Genomic DNA, 21830 nt, shown 5'->3' on the forward strand with positions numbered 1-21830 from the left:
TAAACTCGCGTAAATGCGAGGCCTATTGCATTGCAAATGCTTGTTACACTTGTGAAGACTGTCTGGGAACAATAGACTGCACCTCGTTTTAACACCCAAGCACAGCAGAAAGAAGAGAAGTCAACCTTTGCAAGGGGGCTTCCACTGCCTGCCAACACGTGTCGCTGCCGTTTTAGTACCTTTTAAACTGTGTGAAATAAAAACGAATTTGTTCTTTGTTAAAATCTGAAGATTATGCTGCAGATGATGAATTATGCAGCAAATGCAGCGCATCCAGAATTGTGCAGAAAACATCACAACCGTACCATGGCATAACTCTAGTGGCGCTGCATGGCCTGTGTTTTTGCATGGTCTCCTATTGGTGCAGATGTGTAGATGTCTTGCAATCTTCGCCTGTTTGCATCTGTCTGTGTCTGTGTGTTTCTGTCCTCTGTGACTTTGTGTGCACCTGTATGTCTTTGAGTGGCCGGACTAGTTTGCCCACTTGTCTGCTTGTGTGTCTGACTCTGTCGTTTGAGTAGTTGAACATGGCTATCTATGTGGTTGTCTGTGTGCCTGTTTGTGTGTGTGTTAGTCTTTGTAGTTTTTTGTTTGTGTTTCAGTATTTCAGTAGTTGAACGTGTGTATCCTATGTGTGAGTGTGTGTGTGCCTATTTGTGCATTTATGTTTGTGTGCCTATCTTTGCGCACGATTGTGTGTCTATTTATGTGTCTACCTTTGAGTAGTTGAATGTGTGTCTTGGTATCTGTGTGTGTGTTCTTTGTGCTAGTGTTTGAGTCTCCTTGCTTTCTGTGTGTGTGTGTGTGTGTGTACTGTGTGTCTGTGTGTGTGCGTGTGTGTGTTTGTCCGTCTGCGGCTCTCACAGTCAGCGTGTCACTGAAGTGTGGCACGGCCAGGGGCAATGTCTGCAGGGCAGAGCCCTGGTATTTCCACCACCCTTGGGGTCCCTCGTGTGTTTACACAGTGCTTCCACTTTCATGTGCCCTCCCACACACGGAGCCCAGCATTTTGTTGTGTTGTTTGCAGGTGGCTGGCCAATACCTCGGCGGTGCCTGGGATGGGGCAGCGGGGCAGTTCTCATCCCACGCTTTCCCAGAGCAGGCAGTCTCTGTTCACTGCCTTCCCTGCTCCGAGACCCCCACCCCTGTCGGCCTGATTGGTTTGCCATGGAGCGGGATACATGCCCCCCTGGGAGTGCGCCAGGGTCGGATTGGGATGACAATTTGGCCCGGGCACTGACGAAAAAAGTGGCCCGCAATCAAGGGGCGTGGCCCACAATTAAGGGGCGTGGCCCACATTCAAGGGGCGTGCCCTTTCATGAAACACCATTTGGACACACACATCAATGTCCTTGAATATTAGATGTAAATACATTAGGAATTTGGACAAGTATGGTAGTGCACTGTCCAGTGACCAGCTGAAAGAGGGCATCAAAGATCAGAAATTGGATTATAAATTCAAATCTGTTCCGAACAGGGGCCCAAAAATATGTTTGGCCCAGGGCCCCCAAAATCGTTAAGATGTTTGGCACAGAAATGAATAAAAGTAAGAGGATACAATTCTTGCACAGGAGACACGGGGGAAAGGTGATAATGGCGCCATGCTGAGCAACTAAAAAAACAGCAAGGCCCCTTTTTTGAGCCCTTCAGGGAAGGCGCACCTAATAAGCAGCGAAGCCCCTGCTATTACTAACCTACTCAGCCCTCCCCAGACCTTCAGCTCAGGAGCACATGAACAGCAGTGAGGCCCCTGCAATTAGTAAATTAATCAGCCCTCCCCAGCCCTCCAGGCCTCAGGGCAATGTCCTGGCAGGGGAGCACAAAACACAGCTGCTGGGTCATCCATGGTAGCCAGGGGGAGGCTGAGGTGAAGATGGTGCAAGTTGCAAAGATCACCTGGCCCCCACAGCGAGACCCATTCTTCTTCGCCCACTATTCCCTCTGCCATTTTTCTCTGGACCCCGACCCGCCATCTTGTCCATTCCCTCGTCTTGTACCCTTCTCCCTCGTTTCCCCCTTGACGATCCTCAAATGTTTCTTCCCTTTACTCTTTTGGCTTTTCTCCATACCCTTGTATCCCTCCCACCCTCCCTTGGTGGTGTGACTGCATCCCCCCTCCAACTAGTCATGGGCGGAAAATCCGTTCCGCTCGCGGATTTCGCGGATTTTCGGTAAATTCGCAATCCGCGAGATTCGCGAATTTCCCGCAAAATCCGCGAACGGAAATCCGCGAACAGGGATTGGGTCAAAAGTTCAAGCTGACTTTTGTAACTCTTTTAGAATGGCGCCAGCAAGCTGCCAGAGCCATTCTAAAATAGTTACAAAAGTCAGCTTCAACAGGAAGCTCTAATAGATAAAGTAAAGCAGGTGCTGCTCAAATTCAGTTACACAATCATTAATCACCCCCAAACTTGGGGTGATTAATGATTGTGTAACTTAATTTGACCTTCAACTGGAGCACCTGCTTTACTTTATCTATTAGTGCTTCCTGTTGAAGCTATTTCTAGCTATTTTAGAATGGCGCTGGCAGCTTGCCGGCGCCATTCTAAATGGGGCTGAGGGCAGAAGGGCACAAAAGTGGGACAGAGGGCAGAAGCGGACAAAAAATGAGTGGGGCAGAGGGCAGAAGGGCACAGAAACAAGTGGTACAGAGGGCAGATGGGTATAAAAAACAAGAGGGTGGCAATGATTAAGCAGGCAAAACCCCCCCCCGCGAAATTGCAAAGCGCCTCGCGAACACCCGCGAACACGCAAAGCGCCTCGCGAACACCCGCAAACACGCAAAAATTAAAAAATCTGCGAATTCGCAAATTTTGCGGATTGCCAATTCGCAAATCCGCAAATTCGCGAATTGCCAATTCGCAAAATTCGCCCATGCTTACTTCCAACCCCACTTAATGGAACTCTGCCTGAGAAAATGTACTATGTGTGTATATATATATGTATATAGAGAACTCTAATCACTAGTATATGAAGTAGACCTTTGTACTATCTACCATTCCTATGTGACTCTTGAAGTATATCCATTTGTTTCTCTTCCTTGAGTGATTTTACTACTTGTACATTTGCAATTTTTGTTTCTGTTTGTATCTCTTCCTTGTGTGACTTTACATCTTGTACATTTGCAATTTTTTCTGCTTGTATCTTTTATGTAACGCATGTAATCCTAAGTCCTTATGTTTTGCAACTGATTCTTATGTAAAGCGCTCTGACACCTTCTGGTAAAGTTCGCGCTATATAAAATCGAATTAAATTAAAAAAAAAAAAAAAAAAACTGTTTATGTGCTGCGTGGGCCCCAGGGGGGCCGAGGTGAAAATGGCTCAAAAGCCTGAGCAACACCTGGCCCCAGGGAGGCCGATTTTTGCAAACAATCACCCCCTCCCCAGCCACCCTCAGCCTGATTGCTTTGCTGGGCAGGGGGTGAAGGAGAGGCCACAGCGAATAATCACTGCACAGTGAAGCTGCATTCATTTCTCTGTCTCTGTCTCCGTGCCCTCTGTGGGCCGTTTTTTTTTTCTCCCCTTTCCTACTCCACGGAGATCACGGAGACAGAGAAATTAATGCAGCTTCACTGTGCGGCTGGGAAAGGGGAGAAAAAAAAACGGCCCACAGAGGGCACAGAGATACCGGCCCTTCGGCCGATGCCCGAATGCCCGCATTGCCAATCCGCCCCTGGGGTGCGCATAAAGGGGTGTGTGTAAGGCCGGCCCGGGCCCGCAGGGGTTGCATTTGTTCCAGGCTTGCCCTGTGCTGAGCCCCCGAAGGAGAGGGGGTGATTGACGCCCCTGGCACCGGCCCTGGCCCGGGATTAATAGCCCACCCTTGTGAGGCTGTGAGGGCCTGAATGGCGAGGGCGGGGCCCCACATGCTCGCTTATGTCTTTTTAAATGAGATCACATAGGAATGACTTCCAGCCCCCCCACATGCACACCTCAAACTGCTCCCCCCCCTCACCATGGTCACCATGGTACATCGGAATTCCAAGCTGAAGTCAGCCCAGGTTTGGCATCTCTAAGCAGCAAGTTACGCTTCACCGATGGAGCCCGGGAGACAGAACCAGAGAGACAGAGTCTGTGAGACAGAGCCGGAGAGACAGAGAAAAGGACAGCGCTGGAGATATAGAGCCTGAGAGACAGAGCAGGAGAGTCTAGGAGACAGAATCTAGGAGACAGAGCCGAGGAGACAGAGTCGGAGATACAGAGTCTGGGAGATACAGCCAGAGAGACAGAGACTGAGACAGAGCAAGAGAGCTAGAGTCTGTGGTTAGAGCCGGAGAGACAGAGACTGAGACAGCACTAGAGAGCTAGAGCCAGAGAGACTGAGACAGAGTCAGAGAGATAGAGCCGGAGAGACAGACAAGGAAGAAGAAATAGGACCCAGAATGATACAGAGAAAGAGACAGTCCCAGCACTTGTTTTATCTGAAATTAAGCATCAGGAAACTGAAGTCCCGGCACCTGTTTTATCTCAAATTAAGCATTGGGAAAGTAAAATTATCTAATGCTATGAAAAGCAGCTCACATGTCAGCAAAAATAATGTCTCACAATGTACACGGAAACTCCCATCTGAATAAATGTTTGTAAAAAAAAATAGAAAGTAATATTAGGCGTGTAGCCAAACGCTCGAAGTAAGAAATACAAATGTAAGTATACTAAACAAGCAATAAACAAGGGATAACGAGACACGGCCTGGCGGCCCTGAAAGTAAATAATTAGGGGGACCCAGATTGCATGTGTGCTGGGGTGGCAGCGTCAGTACAAGTTAAGCTCTAAGTTGGTGTGTGCTGGGACGGGCAGTGTCAGAACTGGTTGCCTCAGGGAAAAATACAAGTTCTCCCTGTAAATAAAGAAAGAGGAGGTGAGAAAGGAGGGTCCGGCTGGGAGCTGGGAAAAAGGCTGAAAGGGAGGGGAGAATGCACGGAGTGCATTCCAATGAAGTCTGGTGAGGGGCGTGGGGGGGGGGAGCAGGCATATGGTGGCGGATCCCTTTGAAGCACGGCCTTGCGGCCGTGAAAGAAGTAAACAGCAGGGATGTAATTAGGGGGAGGAGAAGTCGCGCTGGGGTGTATGCCTGAGGCCAAGCTGCCCGTGGGAGGTTTGCTGATGGCTGTGATGTGTGCGCCCGTTGTGAACTAGCCTCTTGTAGCCTGTGGGAGGGAGGCTAATAGCTTTCATGTGGACGCGCGTCGTGAACTGTCGGAAATCCACTTCGGAAATCCGCTGGTTTAGCCTCTGGTTTAGCCACAATAGGTCTCTCTGCGAGACCTAAAAATCAGTTTGGTGACACAGAAATGATGAAACTGAAACTTATACTTCCGAAAAGAGGTAAATTAAATGATTTTCCTCTAGCATTTGTATTTTTGTGGGTCTTTCTTTCAGGACTTGCCAGTGTCAATGAAATGAAAAGTCGCTTCTGATGCCTTGTGGTTTCGGTGTGACATAAGATGCAATAAACATTCTTGAAAAATGTAGTCTGAACTCGGAAACTATAAATCATATACTTTGTAAGACTATTTTCTCCCTTTTTAGGTTGAGCATTATGGGGAGGCCTCTTGGAATCACTCCAGACTTCCCCGAAACTTTTCAGTGTGGTTTTTCAACTTCCACACATTCTGTTGGCCTTTGCGTGTGGCTTTCAAACATGAAAACACGCAATTGGCCATTAGCGGAAGCATGTCCCACCATTTCTCTAAATGTTCACTCCCACGGCCTCCAGCTGCCGGAAGCGAGCAACGGCATGCAGGCTGCCAGCTGCATTCCTCCCATGTCGTGGATTATGTTACAAATTAAACATAGCGCGGTCGCTTTGCCTTCCACGGCCACGCGTGCTTGTCTTCCACACTTGTCTGTAGTTCTTTTTCATTTTCACTCCTTTATTTGTTTCTAGCACTTTATAATTTGTTACAGTATCTCCCATTGGTTTATTTGATTGCAAGCACGTTATTTACTTAAAAGTCATCGCTAAAATGGCAGCACACGCCTGCAAGGCAGGCATAGTCATGTCAGCTTAGCAGCCCACCGCACTTCCTGAGCATTACCGGTGTGTATACCATTGACACTATGCTTCCAATTCTGAAGCATTACTGGTGTGTATACCATAGCACACTACGCTTCCACTTCCGAGGCATTACCGGTGTGTATACCATGGCACACTATGCTTTTACTGCCGGAGCATTACCTATGTGTATACCAAGGACACAACGCTTCCACTTGTGGAGCATTACCGGTGTGTATACCATGGCACACTACGCTTCCACTGCCAGAGCATTACCAGTGTGTATACCATGGCACACTAGGCTTCTACCTTTGGAGCATTATGGTGTGTTTACCATTGCACGCTACGCTTCCACTTCCGGAGCATTACCCGTGTGTATACCATGGCATACTAGGCTTCCACTTCTGCAACATTACCGGTGCGTATACCATGGCACTCTAGGCTTTTACTGCAGGACCATTACCCATGTGAATACCATGGACACAACGCTTCCACTTCCGGAGAATTACTGGTGTGTATATCATGGAACCCTACACTTCTATTTTTGGAGCATTACTGGTGTGTATAGCAAGGCCATTACGCTTCCACTTCCGGAACCTTATCTGTGTGTTTAGGCACACTACATTTCCATTTTTGGAGCATTACAATTGTGTCTATCATGGCACATTGCGTTTCAACTTTCACCGCATTACCGGTGTGTTTAACATGGCACGCTATGCTTCTGAAGCATTACCGGGGTGCATACCATAGCACACTATGCTTCCACTTCTGATTACTGGAAATGCTCCACTCCCAGAGGATTACCGATGTGTTTACCATGGCACACTATGCTTCCACGTCCGGAGCATTAGTGTTGGATTTCTCCCCAACTGGACCCACACCACGGAAGCGAGGATGGCCCCACTCCTCTACCCCTATTCGGAACGCAACACGCCCTTTATATCACAGCGTGGCAGTGGACCGAACAAAGGAAGAAGGTAGGAAAATACAAAACAAAGAAAGAGAAACACCCAGGCTCTTTCTATGTCACGGCCAGAACAACTCGGTATCGGCATCTAGGATAAGTCTCCTAACCTGCAGCAACATAAGACAAGAAACAGAGAAGAAAACATAAGGTTACTCACAATCCCAGTGTCCTCTCACATGAATCCCCCTCCATTCACCTTTAACACTGCCCAACACACTCCCTTTTTCTCCTTACTTGTGTGACATAGATGGCTCGTCCAAAGGGAGATGAGTGGATTGTAGCCCCACAGGTAAGAGCAAACAAAATCTCCCAATTGCAGGCGTTAAGTTCAGAAAAAAGGGGAAAAAATCATACACCTGACATAAAAAACCCCTTCCAAAGTTATGCCAGCGAAAATCGCCTTATTAGCATTACACAAATCCTACTTGTGGCCACAAACTAAAGAGCGTTCTTAAAGAAACGCCAGAAGCAAAAAGCTTCGTGAAAAGATCCCAAAAATCCACATAACGATGCGAATCGGGTACTCAAGAACCCGGAAATTGGCACCGCCGTAACTCTCCTCTGAATCAATGAAGAGCTCCAAAAATCACTCCAACAAACGAACAGCTCAATGTCCCAAATCGTATATATTTCCAGGACCAAAAGCGCAACGTTATTCTCCTGTTGCACTCAACCAGCGGGAAGGTGTTCCACGCAACGGGAATCCGTGAAGCAGAACGAAGCCTCGTTCTGCACAGCTCGGCTACAGCAGAAACAACGCCGGGAAAGAAAGAACGCACCCAACGGGATTAACGATAAATTCCACAACTTGCTCTGGTCACGGACGAACTCCAACCAGGTAAGAAACCAAGCCCCGATCAATGGCACGGGCACCTAGTTATGGAAACAGGAAGTAAAAAAAAGGGGGCGGAGGCTACCGAAAGGCGGACACTGAAAGAGGACACTGGTTCACTCAGTCAAACAGTAAGCAAGGAAGAAGGAAAAACTGCCTAATTCCTAACAGTACCTCCCCTCAAAGGCCTCCCAACGGGGTTTAGTTGGGTGACGGAGATGGAACAAACGGATTAAACGAGGGGCATGCACCCCTGTAGCTGGTTCCCAGGAACGTTCCTCAGGAGGGTACCCTTTCCAATCAATCAAGTACATCAACTTCCCCCTCCTCCTCCTAGCATCCAGGATCGCATTAACCTCGTATTCCTCCTCACCTTCCACTATCACGGAAGGAGGAGGAGGTAAGGTCTGATCGGTGTTTCTATATGGCTTCAACAATGAAGTATGGAACACCGGATGTATACCATATTCATCCGGTAACTCCAGCCTCATAGCCACGGGATTAATCACTCGGGATATAGGAAAAGGACCCACATATCTTGGTTGTAGCTTCCTGGAGCCTTCCAATCTCAAGTTCTTTGTTGACAACCAAACCCGATCACCAACTACATAAGAGGGGGAAGCTACCCTGTGTTTGTCGGCCTGCCGCTTCATGTCCTCTTTAGCTTTTTGCAGATGTTCCTGAGCTATACCCCAGATCCTACCCAAGGATATTCCTAAAGAATCCACCGCAGGGACTAAACCCGTAGGTTGGATAGGGATAGCCTTGGGATGAAACCCCATAGAACAGTAAAAGGGGGACATGCCCACAGCAGAATGAACGCTGTTGTTGTATGCGAATTCCGCAAGCGGAAGGGCTAACACCCAATTACACGTCAAGGATGTCAACAAACACTGCAGATACTGTTCCATCGTTTGGTTGGTCCTCTCCGTCTGGCCATCGGACTGAGGATGATAGGCAGAGGACATGCAGATTTTCATGTGTAAAGCCTCACATAACTCTGTCCAGAATCGGGACACAAACTGCGCCCCCCTATCGGACACAATGGCAGATGGTAAACCATGCAGTCTCACTATAGATGACACAAAGACTAAAGCCATTTCCTTCGCAGTGGGCAGCTTGGGTAAAGGGATGAAGTGGGCCATTTTTGTGAATGTATCAACCACAACAAAAATCACTGTACACCCTGACTCCTCCGGTAAATCTGTAACAAAGTCCATACTGATCGTATGCCACGGCGCAGGGGGTACCGGTAAAGGTTGTAACAAGCCAGAGGGACTGGAATGAGATGGTTTACTCACTGCACATATGGGGCAAGATGACACGAATTGTTGCACGTCAAGTGGCAATGACTCCCACCAAAACCACCGCAAACAGAATTCTCGGGTTTTATTTATTCCAGGATGACCTACTAGAGCAGATGAATGACACCATTGCAACACGGTATCCCTCAAAGCAGGAGGAATGAACATCTGTGTGCCGTGATACAACAATCCGTCTCTCATGGTAAAGGAAGGAAGAGAATCCCAAGGAGTCAGATCCATGCTTTTCAACCTATCTTTTACTGTTGTCAGAAAGTCATCTAAGGAAACACTGCCTACAATTTTTTCAGGTGCAATGAAAGACCCCCTGTCTTTATCAGTCCCCCACTCATTCTGTTTCACATGTATTCTAGACAAAGCATCGGATTTCAACTGCTGAGCAGCAGGCCTATACGTAATCATGAAATCATATTCATTAAAAAATGAAACCCACCTCATCTGCCTAGGGGTTAAAGCCCGCGCGGACCTGAAGAATTCAAGATTCTTATGGTCCGTGAAAATGGTAATAGAATGGCGAGCTCCCCACAAGTGGTGTCTCCACTCCTCGAAGGAAAGTTTAATGGCCAACAATTCACGTTCTGCTACCGTATAGTTTCTTTCGGCCGGTAACAAGGTCTTTGAAAAGAAAGCTATAGGATGCATAAATCCCGTCTCCACATCCCGCTGAGACAAAACGCCCCCCACTGCACCCAAGGAAGCATCCGCTTCAACAAAAAAGGGTAATGCCGGATCAGGATGGACAAGAACAGGGGCTGAAGTGAACCGTTCGATCAATTGATCTAACGCCATTTGCGCTACATAGGACCACACAAAAGGAATTCCTTTTCTCAATAAAACCGTCATGGGGGCCACAATCTCAGAGAAATGGGAGATAAACCTCCGATAGAAATTAGCGAACCCAAGCAAAACCTGCACCTCTTTTACACATTTCGGCGACGGCCAAGTTGTTATAGCCTCAATTTTGCGTGGATCCATTCTAATACCCTCAGCAGATACAAGGAATCCCAAAAACTCCACTTTATCTGTATGGAAACTACATTTCTCCGGCCTCACAAACAACTGGTGATCTTTCAAGGTTTGTAAGACCTGGCGAACGTGGGTCTCATGTTCTTTCTCTGTGCAGGAAAAAATCAAGATGTCGTCTATATAGACGATAACGCTCAAGTCCAGATATTCCCTAAGAACTTCGTTGATAAAGAACTGAAAAGCAGCCGGAGCATCTATCAAATCAAATCCGAGGTATTCGGAATGTCCATTGTCACAGATCATACACAAAGACTCCGTCTGTTTAGTAATAGTACCCGAAGACAACTCGGTTCCATCTATGGCCCTCACAGGTTCTGGTTGGTCTTTCAGGATCCAAGGCAAATTTAACTGTTCTGCTAACCGGATATCCATGAAATTACCCGTGGCACCAGAGTCTAATAATGCCGATACAGGAGCCCTATGGCTATTAGATATGACCAAACAAACGGTAATCATGAAATGTTTAGGGACTCTCTTTACTATACCAGTAATCTGATAGGAGGGATTGAGTTTATCTACCACCGAATCCTCAGATGGATGTACGCATGCTACAACTTTCTTAGAAGGAATTGAAGATGGTTTTACGGAACAATCCCTGGCATAGTGGCCTCCCTGCCCACAATAAAGACACAAATTCTGCGACCGTCTTCTACTCTTCTCTTCGGCAGACAGGGGACCCCTTACTCCACCTATCTCCATAGGTTCCGGAGTGGTTCGGCTCTCTCCTGTACTCTTAACGTCACTTCTAGTAGTAACTACTCGAGACAACTGAAAGCGATTTTTCTCACCTTTCCTCTCCAGTAGTCTGTGGTTCAATTTTACTACTAGGTCAATAAACTCCACACAGTCCTCAGGGGGATTCACCACCTGTGAAACAATGTCCTTCAAGTCTTCAGACAGCCCTTGATAGAACAAAGAAGTTCTTTTATCAACGGGCCAGTGTGTCTCAGATACTAAACGATTAAAGGTGGACACATAGGTCAATAAATCCAGTTTCCCTTGTCTCAATTTCAACAGCTCAGCATCACTGGCTTGCATAAAAGCATGTTTCGCAAATAGACAACGCATCTGTTCCTTGAATGCTCCATAATTATACAAAACCGGATCATCATTGTCCACTAAAGGCACCGCCCAAGAGGCAGCTGTTCCCGCCAAATATGAAATAACAAACGCCACTTTAGAGGAGTCATTTGGAAATGAAGCAGGCCGACACATAAAGTGTAAATGACACTGATTCATGAATACACTGTATTTACTGGAATCGCCTGTAAACCTCTCGGGGACCGCCAACGGGACAGGGGTAGGTGTAGTAACGTTAACAGTGAAAGGGGGATTACTAGTACTACTTGTACTCCTATCAAAGTGGAAAGTTGCAGGCTGGACTACAGAGGGTTTACCCATTCCCCAAACAGGATCCTTACTTTTCCCTGCACTCATTTCCTGTCGTAGCCCTTGATTCTCCTGTTGTAATTCCTGCACCTTGATTTGAAGAGCATTAACAGCCCCATCAATTCCTGCATAGTAGGGGCCCTCTCCTCTAGAACATTCCCATCCTCATCCATTCTCGCTCAGGTGGCGTAAAGTTCGTGGGCTTGGTTTTCTGTTGGATTTCTCCCCAACTGGACCCACACCACGGAAGCGAGGATGGCCCCACTCCTCTACCCCTATTCGGAACGCAACACGCCCTTTATATCACAGCGTGGCAGTGGACCGAACAAAGGAAGAAGGTAGGAAAATACAAAACAAAGAAAGAGAAACGCCCAGGCTCTTTCTATGTCACGGCCAGAACAACTCGGTATCGGCATCTAGGATAAGTCTCCTAACCTGCAGCAACATAAGACAAGAAACAGAGAAGAAAACATAAGGTTACTCACAATCCCAGTGTCCTCTCACATGAATCCCCCTCCATTCACCTTTAACACTGCCCAACACACTCCCTTTTTCTCCTTACTTGTGTGACATAGATGGCTCGTCCAAAGGGAGATGAGTGGATTGTAGTCCCACAGGTAAGAGCAAACAAAATCTCCCAATTGCAGGCGTTAAGTTCAGAAAAAAGGGGAAAAAGTCATACACCTGACATAAAAAACCCCTTCCAAAGTTATGCCAGCGAAAATCGCCTTATTAGCATTTCACAAATCCTACTTGTGGCCACAAACTAAAGAGCGTTCTTAAAGAAACGCCAGAAGCAAAAAGCTTCGTGAAAAGATCCCAAATATCCACATAACGATGCGAATCGGGTACTCAAGAACCCGGAAATCGGCACCGCCGTAACTCTCCTCTGAATCAATGGAGAGCTCCAAAAATCACTCCAACAAACGAACAGCTCAATGTCCCAAATCGTATATATTTCCAGGACCAAAAGCGCAACGTTATTCTCCTGTTGCACTCAACCAGCGGGAAGGTGTTCCACGCAACGGGAATCCGTGAAGCAGAACGAAGCCTCGTTCTGCACAGCTCGGCTACAGCGGAAACAACGCCGGGAAAGAAAGAACGCACCCAACGGGATTAACGATAAATCCCACAACTTGCTCTGGTCACGGACGAACTCCAACCAGGTAAGAAACCAAGCCCCGATCAATGGCACGGGCACCTAGTTATGGAAACAGGAAGTAAAAAAAAGGGGGCGGAGGCTACCGAAAGGCGGACACTGAAAGAGGACACTGGTTCACTCAGTCAAACAGTAAGCAAGGAAGAAGGAAAAACTGCCTAATTCCTAACAATTAGCTGTGTGTATACCATGGCACACTAAGCTTCCACTTCCGGAGCATCATCCGTCTGTATACCATGGGGTACTAGGCTTCCACTTCCGCAGCATTACCGGTGCGTATACCATGGCACACTAGGCTATTACTGCCGGAGCATTACCCATGTGCATACCATAGACATGACGCTTCCACTTCCAGAGCATTATCAGTGTGTGTATATCATGGAACCCTACTCGTCTATCTTTGGAGCATTACTGGTGTGTACACCATTGACACTATGCTTCCAATTCTGTAGCATTACCGGTGTGTAGTCCATGGCACACTACGCTTCCACTTCCGGGGCATTACCGGTGTGTATACCATGGCACACTAGACTTTTACTGCCGGAGCATTACCTATGTGTATACCAAGGACACAACGCTTCCACTTCTGGAGCATTACCGGTGTGTATACCATGGCACACTATGCTTCCACTTCCGGAGGGTTACCAGTGTGTGCACCATGGGCACTGCGCTTCCACTGCCGGAGCATTACCAGTGTGTATACCATGGCCCACTAGGCTTCTACATTTGGAGCAATAACGGTATGTATACCATTGACACTATGCTTCCACTTCCGGAAGCATTGCCAGTGTGTATACCATGGCACACTAGGGTTTTACTTCTGGAGCATTACCTGTGTGTATACCATGGCACCTTACGCTTCCACTTCCGGAGAATTACCAGTGTGTATACCATGGCACACTAAGCTTCCACTTCCGGAGCATTACCAGTGTGTATATCATTGACACTATGCTTCCACTTCCGGAGCATTGCCAGTGTGTATATCTTGGCAGACTAGGCTTTTACTTCTGAAACATTACCTGTGTGTATTCCATGGCACCTTACTCTTCAACTTCCAGAACATTACCCAAGTGTATACCATGGCGCACTAGGCTTCCACTTCCAGAGCATTACCGGTGTGTATATCATGGAACCCTACACTTCTACTTTTGGAGCATTACTGGTGTGTATACCATTGACACTATGCTTCCAATTCTGAAGCATTACCGGTGTGTAGTCCACGGCACACTACGCTTCCACTTCAGGGGCATTATCGGTGGGTATACCATGGCACACTACGCTTCCACTTCCGGACGATTACCAGTGTGTGTACCATGGACACTACGCTTCCACTGCCAGAGGATTACCAGTGTGTATACCATGGCACACTAGGCTTCTACTTTTCGAGCATTAACGGTGTGTATACCATGGACACAACGCTTCCACTTCCAGAGCTTTACCAGTGTCTATACCATTGACACTATGCTTCCACTTCCGGAAGCATTGCCAGTGTGTATACCATGGCACACTAGGCTTTTACTTCTGGAGCATTACCTGTGTGTATACCATGGAGCATTACCCAAGTGTATATCAATTGGTACTGGGCCACCTTATCAGACCCGGTAACTCAGGGCATTGGTGTACCCAGGGCCTACCAGGGGCTGCAGCATGTATTATGCCACCCCTGGCTGGCCATCTAAATATGACACAACTGGCTGCACGACAGCTGGGGCAAGGTGGTGTAATCACCCTTTGCTTTAGATATAGTATACCTATATCTAACCCTAAAATGGACACACAGATTCCTATCAGTCACTCCTATGGCAGGCCTTGACAATCCTGAAGGCAGAGTGCTTGGAATCGTGTGAGATGATGCTCTGGCATGAGCTGAGCCCGTTTTCAGCTTGCGGAACCAAGTCCTAATAGCTGTTCCATGATAACGCATACCATATACTCTTAAGTGCATTATAATCCTCGCGGTTATATGCTATCTCTGGTATCGCTTTATCAAAACATGTCGAGTAAGGTGTCATACGAATTGGAACACTAACCCCTCGTCAATTCTGGCGACGGGGTTAGCATTCCACCCTTCTAGAGGGACACGACATGGATGTAACTGTGAACCCCGGTTAAAATTAACTCGAGCTTCAGCATCACAAAATGGATGCTGCCACCACAGACACAAGTCTGACCCCCTACAGCTGGGAGTCCTTCCAGCGAGGGGAGCTTTGACAAAGGGTTTCCTGTCAGGGGCGGTGCTAGCACCATCCCAGACAGGGTTTTGTGTATCCTGGGTAGGCAGGGCTTTAGAGGAAGGTGACTGCAAGTGGCACCCCGGTGCTCACTATGCATCTGCCGGCTAGAACCAGTTCCAGGGGCGCACCAGCCCCTGAGCTGGAGAAAGTCCGGCATGGGAGAGGGGTGTAACCACCCCCCTTCCTGGTCCCACCCATGGGCAGGACCTAGTCGCGTGCCAGCCCCTTTTCCTAGTATAAAGATAGGAGCGGGCCCCCTTCCAAATTAGATCATCTTTGAATCCTGAAACTACTTTCTACGAAAGGAACTCTCGACTTCTTCTCAAGATTTCTCCCTTGTGACTCAGGAGTAGTCACCCTGCACCCGCAGGCACCATCCAAGAACACTGCGGTTTTGCTGCACGTCCTTCCTCCGGAATCCGACTGACCAGCACGACGAGACCCGGCTTCCCTGGCACACCTGACCTCTACCCACATCGTCAGCTCAGCTGAGATCCGTGGGTGCGACGAGACCTCGAGGGACCGGCCATCTTCAAGACTGCACGACTCTTGCCCAGCACGACCGCCGAGGGATCCTCAAGTGAGTGCTTTGGGGTCCGAGAAGCCCCAACCCTGAGCAGCTACAGCACTGAAATTCAGCCTCCCAGCCTCCACGAGATCTGCGTGGGGCCCTTCTGCTCTTTGTTGCTCACCTCGTTGTCTGGCTACTAGCCCGCTGGCTTGTGGCCTTCCCGACGACGAACGACGACATCAACACTGCTAGTCTGGTTGCTCCAGACTGGCCCTTGCTCCCCTCCAACAGAGGAGCACCCCGGACCCTCCTGGTCCACTCCAGACATCATCTTGAGTCCACCGCGTGGGCTTGCATTTGCCAAGACTTGTTGCCCCAATCCTGGGTCCAGCAGATACCATCGTGGGACAGCTCGCACCTCCATCCTGGTCGCCGACAACGCCTCCTGGTCCGTGAGACTGCAGAGCCCAGCGTCGCCCACTCACCTGGTCGAGGTGACTCCATCCGGTGCCATCCTGGTGCCCATCTAATCACTGGCTAGTGATTCAGAACTTGGTCCCCTCTGCTTACAGGTGTCTTCCATCTCCAATCCAGGCTTGGATCCATCCGAATCTCTTCACTGGTCACCTGCCAGCAACTTCTTCTTTCAGGCTCCATAGACTGCAACGAGGATTCCCGACGTCTTTCCAGACCTATGCATCCGCAGCCCCTGGGCTAGGTAACTTCTGCATTTCGGTGCCCCAGCATAGCCTCACTATCCAAGGGTCCAGATCCTTTTTCGTTTCAGCTCTACCTAGTCGGATTCGTCCGATATCACTAACTTTGCATTTACTAGTATCCATAGACTTTGTCCCGCATCCCGCGTGAGAGTGCACACTCTGCACCCGAGTCCCCTAGACCTCCTGCTAGTAATCTGAAGGTTCAGTAGTCCAGTCCTAGCGATTCCAAACCCTATGAGATTAGTACTTACCTGCTAGTAATTTAGCATTCCACTTTTAGAGTATATGGTTTTTCGTGCCCCTCGGGCATTTGTGTAAATTGTGCAACTTAAAGTATTTTCGTAAGAGTTTTGTTGTGTGCTTAGTACCCTGTCCTCATAAAGAGTACAGGGCTGTTGTGATCTAAATAAATACACTGTTTATTTTCATAACACTTGTCTGGTGTCCTTTCACTTGGTGTTCAAGGGGTATATGTGATGGTATAACAGCTGGCTTAACACGCCCTCTAGAGTTTAGCCCGAAGACTGCTCGTATCCATGCTACTAGGATAGCTGGTCTATAAGGTTGACTTACAACCAATCATCAATAAGGGTTGTTTGGACTGATACAAAGTGCTCACTAGAATACTGAACATTATGTATCAGGCCAACTTCTCACATTGGTGAGCAGCGGTTGGGATTTGATCTTGCTGTTGTTTTACCACACGTATCCTAAGAATATCATTGTGAAAGATCACATAAGTACCCAGGTACATATAACTTAGCTTAGAATACTCTGAGTTCTACTGAACCAGCTGTTGTAGTTCCACAGGGCCTAGCACACCCTGACTACAACTCTTAGCAAGGGATCAGTAGGCAAACAAATAGTGTAGGTAGGTGCATCACTTACACCACACTAGAAAAGCATGTCAGACAAAGGAGGAAGCTCTGAGTCTCCCCTTGTGTCAGTTGACCCTCCACAGGTCATGTCCAGATATGCAGCTCTTAGCTTCCAGGAGATGAGACAATTGTGTACCTCCAGGAAGCTAAAACAGGGTTCTAACCCTACCATTCCCATTCTGATTGGTCTCTTAGAGACTTATGATGCCAGGAGAACTGCTAACCCAGATTCTTCTAATCCAGATGGGAATATGCCCCCCATAGAGGGAACCACTGGTGACCCTGACCGCCACCTCCAGGCAGCAGATGATGCTGAGGAGGAGGAGGAAGAGGAGTTATCAGAGGATGAGGCAGACAAAGGTCAGGTAGAAGTCAGTAGACTCACTAGGACCAACTTAAGTAGGCATGAGAATGGATTTGGGGGACCCCCAGGGCTACTCTCAGGCAGACTTAACATTGGGAATGGACGAGTTATGTCTCTATCCAGAGGCTCTAACAGATCCATTCGAACCAATGGCTCTCAGACCTCTTCTCATAGAGGGATGTCATCCCCTAAGAGAAGGGAGCATGAAGCTAAGATGAGGGAAGCCAATCTGAGGATTGAAAGGGAAGAACTTGCCCTGGCCAAAGAGAGGCTTGCCTTTGCTAGAGAGCAAAAGTTAAGTGGGTTAGATCTCACTGGTGGCAGCATTCTCCCAAGAGAAAAAGACAGGAGTTTAGACACTAGACACCTGAGTAAGATAGTGCCCCCCTTTAAACAAGGGGGTGATATCCACAAATAGATAACTGCTCTGGAGAGGGCTTGCACTGTACAGTGTGTCCCCCAGAGTCAGTGGGCAGCTATCTTGTGGCTCTCCTTTGAAGGCAAAGGTAGAGATAAGCTCCTCACTACTAGAGTTGAGGATGCTAACAATTACCAAGTCCTGAAGAATACACTGGTTGATGGGTTTGGTTTAACCACTGAACAGTACAGGTTGATGTTCAGAGACACCCAGAAAACTCAGTCTCAGGATTGGGCTGACTTTGTTGATTGTGCTACTAAGGCTTTTGAAGGCTGGCTACTGGGAAGTAAGGTTACTGATTTCAAAGGATTGTACAATCTAATTATGAGAGAGCAAATCTTAAGTAATTGTCAGAACCAGTTATTACACCAGCACCTGGTAGACTCTGATCTGACCTCTACACAAGAATTGGGTAAGAGGGCAGACAAATGGGTCAGAACCAGGGTCAGGCCTAAGAACCAGGGTGGTGACCAAAAGAAGGAATCAACCAAGCCTCAAGAGAAGGGTGGGAATAAATCTTCTGATCAAACCACAGGGCCCCAAAATTCCTCTGAAAAGGGTGGGTCCCAAACTTCTCCCAAAACCCAAAAGAAACCTTATTGTCATACCTGCAAACAGGTAGGCCACTATAAAAGTGACAGCAGTTGTCCCAAGGCCAACAACAATAAGAAGAATATACCCCCAGGTATTACTCCCAGACCTCCTGTTACCACTAGTGGTAATCCCCCAGGTGGTGGGAGTGCCCCCAAGAATGTGGTGGGCATTACTTTGGGAAACCAGGTGGATTATGGCCTAGCCAGATCCCCTGACACAACTCTTGTCTGTGAGACTGGCATGGGGTTTGCCAACTTCACTACTGGTACCCACATTTTGGGAAAGTATAGACAAGAGCCCTTTATCAATGGTCAGAAAGTTGAGGCATACAGAGACACAGGGGCCAGCATCACCATGGTGATTGACCATCTGGTCCCCTCTGCTCAACTGACACGTGGTTTCATTTATCAGGTGACAGACGTTCATAGAGTGAAAAGAAGGCATCCCATGGCAGTAGTCGAACTCAGCTGGGGTAATGTCTCAGGGCCCATGAGAGTGGCAGTAACAGACACCCTACCTGTAGATTGCTTACTGGGGAATGACCTGGAACTCTCAGCATGGGCTGAGGTGGAGCAAGAAACCCACTCCAGGATGATAGGCCTACCCAGAAAGGTTAGTGGGGCAGTAATAGCTACAGCCCCAGTCCAAGCACCATTCCTCCCTGAAAAGGTTGGAAGAGCAGTGGTAGCCACTGCCCAGGCTCAGACAGACTTTCCAGAACAGGATAGGAGGGCTGTGACAGTCACAGCCCAAACACAAACTGAGTGCCTTCCTGAAAAGGTTGGTAAGGCTGTAATGGTCTCAGCCTCTACTCAAACAGATAGTGGGGTTGTGAAGCCTGAAACAATGGATCACTCCACCCAAACTGAGAGCATTGAGAAGGAAGAAAAGTCTTCCCACTCCCAGACACTAGGTGAGAGCCAGCCTCCTCAGGGAACTGACTCTACCCCTGGTGAAGGAACTGCCCCATAGGTAGTCAGGCCTAGCCTGGCAGAGCCCCTGATGGCAGTGGACCCTTCCCAGGTGGGACCCAGTCTGGGGCAGGTAGCCTGCACCTCTCTACCCTGCCTCAGTCAGCCCAGGGCTGTAGAGGTCAGGGAGGCCAGTGGTGGACCCCAAAGGGCCCCCTGTCCAAAAGAACTTCCCAATTAGCAGATTAGGATCACTGGAGCTAGTAGTCCTAGCCAAGTGAAAATAAAACACACTCCTGAGGGATCCCCCTTAAACTTAGTTAGGGAACTCCCACAGCTGGACACTGCTGGGCACAGCCAAACCTGGGGCCTAAAAACCTCAAACCTGACCTGTCCCTCCAGTAAGCCAAACAGAGGGACTCAGCCTCCAGCTTTAGGTAGCCAGAGGTTGACCCTGAGAGCTCACAGCAACTCAGTCATGGGAAGAAAGGCATATAGGGTGAATAGTGATTGGAGGAAGATGAGCCCAACATTAGTGGAGCCTCACTTCAGTACTCCATCCCAGCACCTGCCTTTTACTTTGCCAAAACACACCACAGGTAGTGATTTCCTATGGTGGAGACCCTCAGATACCCTTAGGGTGAGGGATTGCTTAGTGGACCATGATACAGGGGGTAACCATGCCAGTGCATGTACCACCTCATATGGCCACTCAGGCAATATAGGCTTACCTGGTCAAGGATAGCCTTATCTCCTTTCGTTGGGGGGGGGGGGGGGGGGGGGGGTGTGTAGGAAGGTGGATACCTGACTATGGTTGCCCCCAACTTTTTGCCTGGTGTTTTGCTGGTTTTCCGACTTAGTTGGCCTGGGACCCTGCCAATCAGGACCCCAGGCCTACTGCTCTCTCTGTAAAATGGATTCCATGTACCTTAGGTGCATTTACCAATTGGTACTGGGCCACCTTATCAGACCCTGTAACTCAGGGCATGGGTGTACCCAGGGCCTACCAGGGGCTGCAGCATGTATTATGCCACCCCTGGCTGGCCGTCTAAATCTGACACAACTTGCTGCACGACAGCTGGGGCAAGGGGGTGTAATCACCCTTTGCTTTAGATATAGTATACCTATATCTAACCCTAAAATGGACACACAGATTCCTATCAGTCACTCCTATGGCAGGCCTTGACAATCCTGAAGGCAGAGTGCTTGGAATCGTGTGAGATGGTGCTCTGGCATGAGCTGAGCCCGTTTGCAGCTTGCGGAAACAAGTCCTAATAGCTGTTCCTTGATAACACGTACCATATACTCTTAAGTGCATTATAATCCTCGCGGTTATATGCTATCTCTGGTATCGCTTTATCAAAACATGTCGAGTAAGGTGTCATACGAATTGGAATACTAACCCCTCGCCAATTCTGGCGACGGGGTTAGCATTCCACCCTTCTAGAGGGACACGACATGTATGTAACTGTGAACCCCGGTTAAAGTTAACTCGAGCCTCAGCATCACAAAATGGATGCTACCACCACAGACACAAGTCTGACCCCCTACAGCTGGGAGTCCTTCCAGCGAGGGGAGCTTGGACAAAGGGTTTCCTGTGAGGGGCGGTGCTAGCACCATCCCAGACAGGGTTTTGTGTATCCTGGGTAGGCAGGGCTTTAGAGGAAGGTGACTGCAAGTGGCACCCCGGTGCTCACTATGCATCTGCCGGCTAGAACCAGTTCCAGGGGCACACCAGCCCCTGAGCTGGGGAAAGTCCGGCATGGGAGAGGGGTGTAACCACCCCCCTTCCTGGTCCCACCCATGGGCAGGACCTAGTCGCGTGCCAGCCCCTTTTCCTAGTATAAAGATAGGAGCGGGCCCCCTTCCAAATTAGATCACCTTTGAATCCTGAAACTACTTTCTACGAAAGGAACTCTCGACTTCTTCTCAAGATTTCTCCCTTGTGACTAAGGAGTAGTCACCCTGCACCCGCAGGCACCATCCAAGAACACTGCGGTTTTGCTGCACGTCCTTCCTCCGGAATCCGACTGACCAGCACGACGAGACCCGGCTTCCCTGGCACCTCTGACCTCTACCCACATCGTCAGCTCAGCTGAGATCCGTGGGTGCGACGAGACCTCGAGGGACCGGCCATCTTCAAGACTGCACGACTCTTTCCCAGCACGACCGCCGAGGGATCCTCGAGTGAGTGCTTTGGGGTCCGAGAAGCCCGAACCCTGAGCAGCTCCAGCACTGAAGTTCAGCCTCCCAGCCTCCACGAGATCTGCGTGGGGCCCTTCTGGTCTTTGCTGCTCACCGCGTTGTCTGGCTACTAGCCCGCTGGCTTGTGGCCTTCCCGACGACGAACGACGACATCAACACTGCTAGTCTGGTTGCTCCAGACTGGCCCTTGCTCCCCTCCAACAGAGGAGCACCCCGGACCCTCGTGGTCCACTCCAGACGCCATCTTGAGTCCACCGCGTGGGCTTGCATTTGCCAAGACTTGTTGCCCCAATCCTGGGTCCAGCG

The 21830-nt window shown here is 48.8% G+C and overlaps 1 protein-coding gene across 1 annotated transcript in view; it reads right to left on the minus strand.

Annotated features, from left to right (window-relative positions):
* LOC147710769 (taste receptor type 1 member 2-like) overlaps positions 1-21830 on the minus strand; it is a 104238-nt gene that overhangs the window by 33159 nt on the left and 49249 nt on the right. The gene's annotated exons all lie outside the window — the stretch shown is intronic.

The sequence above is a fragment of the Lissotriton vulgaris genome, chromosome 5 (assembly GCF_964263255.1).
Source record: "Lissotriton vulgaris chromosome 5, aLisVul1.2, whole genome shotgun sequence".
Taxonomy (NCBI): Eukaryota; Metazoa; Chordata; class Amphibia; order Caudata; family Salamandridae; genus Lissotriton; species Lissotriton vulgaris.